The sequence below is a fragment of the Parambassis ranga genome, chromosome 16 (genome assembly GCF_900634625.1).
Source record: "Parambassis ranga chromosome 16, fParRan2.1, whole genome shotgun sequence".
NCBI lineage: Eukaryota > Metazoa > Chordata > Actinopteri > Ambassidae > Parambassis > Parambassis ranga.
In genome coordinates, this window is record NC_041036.1 from 14,639,992 (window position 1) to 14,643,249 (window position 3,258).

Genomic DNA, 3,258 nt, shown 5'->3' on the forward strand with positions numbered 1-3,258 from the left:
GGCGGAGGCTTCAGCCGCGGAGAAGGGCTTCCTGCCAGGAGACCAACCAGGTTCGAGCAGACCGGTTTCAGACAAGCCCCGGAGAGAAATCACTCCAATGGAAATCTAAAAAACGAGCCGCAGACCCGCCTCATCAATGCTGCGGTGATTTTCCGCCCCAAAACGGGCATGGAAGTGCTGCGGCGACGAATCACGTTAATGGTTGTACAGACAGCTCCGCCATTCACCAATGCTGGCATTCTAGAGGCGGGGCTAAGCGTCAATGACGTATTGAACAACCAATCACAACGCTGCAGCAGGTGCCGTGCGGCAGTCTCGCGCTTGAGTAGGGAGATTTGCGCGCCCTTTGTTTACCAGCGAGAACAGCGAGTGTCTGCAGACACTGATCCGAGATCGGATCTGTTCGGCTGCACCTCCGAACACAACCGACGGGTTTCCTGCAGTGATCTGACTCCAGGAGCGTGGATCGGATCACCCCAGAAAATCCGCCTGAAGCGACCAACAAAAATAACACAAAACGTATTTTTAACACAAGAACCATAAAATTCACACCCATGTGTTGTGAAATATTGATATAGGCTTAACATTTTTTTCTACAAAAATATATACCACTCTAAAAAAAAATTAAATGCTTTATTTTTAACTATTTTAGTTAATTATTGAAACTATTTGCAAATAACTATAGCACCAATATTGTACACTCTGTAATTAAGATTAAGGTTTACTTTATTAATCCCCTGTAGGGAAATAAGGTGATTGTGGCTGTAGCAGTAATTTTACAATGCAGCCCCCAGTTTATTACTTTAAAAATATTTATTGTTTACACTGCTGTCAAACTTGATGTTCTTAACATTCTGGGAGAGACAAGACAAAAAGACATTTCTTCAAAGTCTAATGATGGCAAGGCTAAAAAATAAAAACTGTCCATACAAAATGGAGCAGTAATAAATCTAGAAGTCATTTTAAGAAAACTAGGCATGGAGTGGTTACAAGTAAAGAAACAACCAATAACAACAATCAGTTGAATCCCTGTGATTTATTTGTTTCATTTGGAAGTGCTGTGTGCCTGAGGCAGCTCTGAACATATCAGCAGAGGTTTCACTAAATAAACCAGGAAAGGTAGCTACAGTTGTAATTAGTTTCATTCGCTGATTTATTAAAATATATAGTATTATAATATATTGTGCATTTTACACTATGTGTTAAATGTACTGTAGTGTGCGATTCCCAAGCAAACAGTGAGATGACCGAACAATCTGTCTGTCTGTTTCTTTCCGGGGTGTTTAAAAAGTGTAGTTAAAGTGATGGTGCATAAGTTCAAGTTACATTTCAAGGAAGTGGAGGAGGGTGAACAACATGACCCACCATGCAGCCTATAAATAGAACATGGTGGCAGTGAAAAAGAAGTGTAAGGGAAGACACAAACATAGAACAGCATTAACACTTAATTGTAATAGATAATATGTTTGCAATCAATACGTCAGCCCCACCCAAGGTTACCAGAGTGTAACTAAAAACATTGCGACTGATGCGCTGTTGTGGAGCTACAGATCTTCATCAGTGATATTAGCCTCCACACTTTACTTTAGTGCAAAGTACAAATAACAAGTTCACAGGCTGTGCTTCTGACAGGATGATTATTGGTCACAACTTCATTCATATCATGTTACACTCCTCATACATTCTGTAATTAAACACTCAAACTCTCAGGTGGCATAATTTACTGTAAATTATTATGAGATCAAATAAACAAATACGGTCCTGTGTAATATAACTACAAAGTGCAACTATAGTCTACAGTATAATACAACTAAAAGCTCCTTTATGCAGCATTCTTATAGTGACTACTCAGTTACTGAGTAGATTTACAGTATTATTTGCTGAGAAATGTTTATACTTCAAACCATCTCAAACATTTTGCATAAAAAGTATTATGCAAATACACAAAAGAAATACACCTGAAGCACATTTTAACCTTTTGTAGTTGTACAAGTCCAGTTTCAAAATATCTGGTCTGTTAAGAAGGCACCACCTACTTCATTGTTCCCATGTTATGTGAGAGAAACCAACCATATTACATCAGCATTAGAAGATGGGTACATGATTTTATGAGCAGTAAAATATATATGTTGTTGATTGTCTCAGTCACAGAGATGCTTTACCACCATCATCAGAATATGTTTCCCACTCAGTTCCCCTCAGTTTTATTCTGAGTAGAGGTGGCGGTAACTGTATGTCTATGTTGCTTTTGAAAAAGCAACTAATTTTGCCTAAAGGGTCATCGTCCAAGTGCCCAGACACATTTAAGAGCATAATGTCAACATTCAGTTACCAAGTACTAGAATTCAACTGTAACAAAGCAAAGTGACAGCAGACCGTAAAACAACAGGGTGCTGTAGTAGTAGTGTAGATTGTAGTGCCAGAAAGAATGCATAGTTTAACAGACCTGAACACAGTCAACATGGTCTGTACTAAAAATGCTTCTTCTGACAAATTCCCAAACAAAACTTAAATAATGAAAAGAAATAAAACAATAAAACAACAGGTGAGCAGATTTACATGAAAAATAGAAAAAAGCCAAAAAAAAACAATAATAAAACTGCTTAAAACTGCTGATAGTTTTTAGCTGTTTTTGTTGCTATGCTTTGGTTATACAAGTCCAAGAGTACAACCTTAACAGCCCCCACAACTTCTCCATACTTACCGTGACACAATACCCGAACACAATACATTGAAGTGATAAGTTATACTGGAAATACTTTCCTGAGTAGCGAGTAAACTACTTTTCACTGCACACATAAGCCCCCTCACATCAGAGGTAAGACATTTCTCCAAATTATCAGACGAGTAGTTGCAAGTTGTAGCCACCATGGGGTGCTGCTGCATATCCTGCCAGGCAGGCATAAAACCCAGATGAGGGTGCTGTGGTAGTGATGGGCCAGATGTGAGACTTAACAGACAAGTTTTCAATGCTTCTGAAAGATTGCCAGGACCAATCAGACAACAAGGTCAGCGCAGTAACCAGACATCCCAAAAGACTGAATCTGTCCATTTCCTCTCTAAATAATTCTGTCCTCTAAATTTGCTGCAATTTTGGATTTTCTTTCCTGTCTAATCACTGTAAACAGTATCCCTTCCAATCACTACACTGGCTCAATCTTTTAATCCTGCCTCTTGTTCTGCCCATGTCTACCTGTCTGTCTCTTTCCCTCTGAGGCTTTCAGCCAACTTCCCTTTAAGGCTTCCTCTCTCACATGT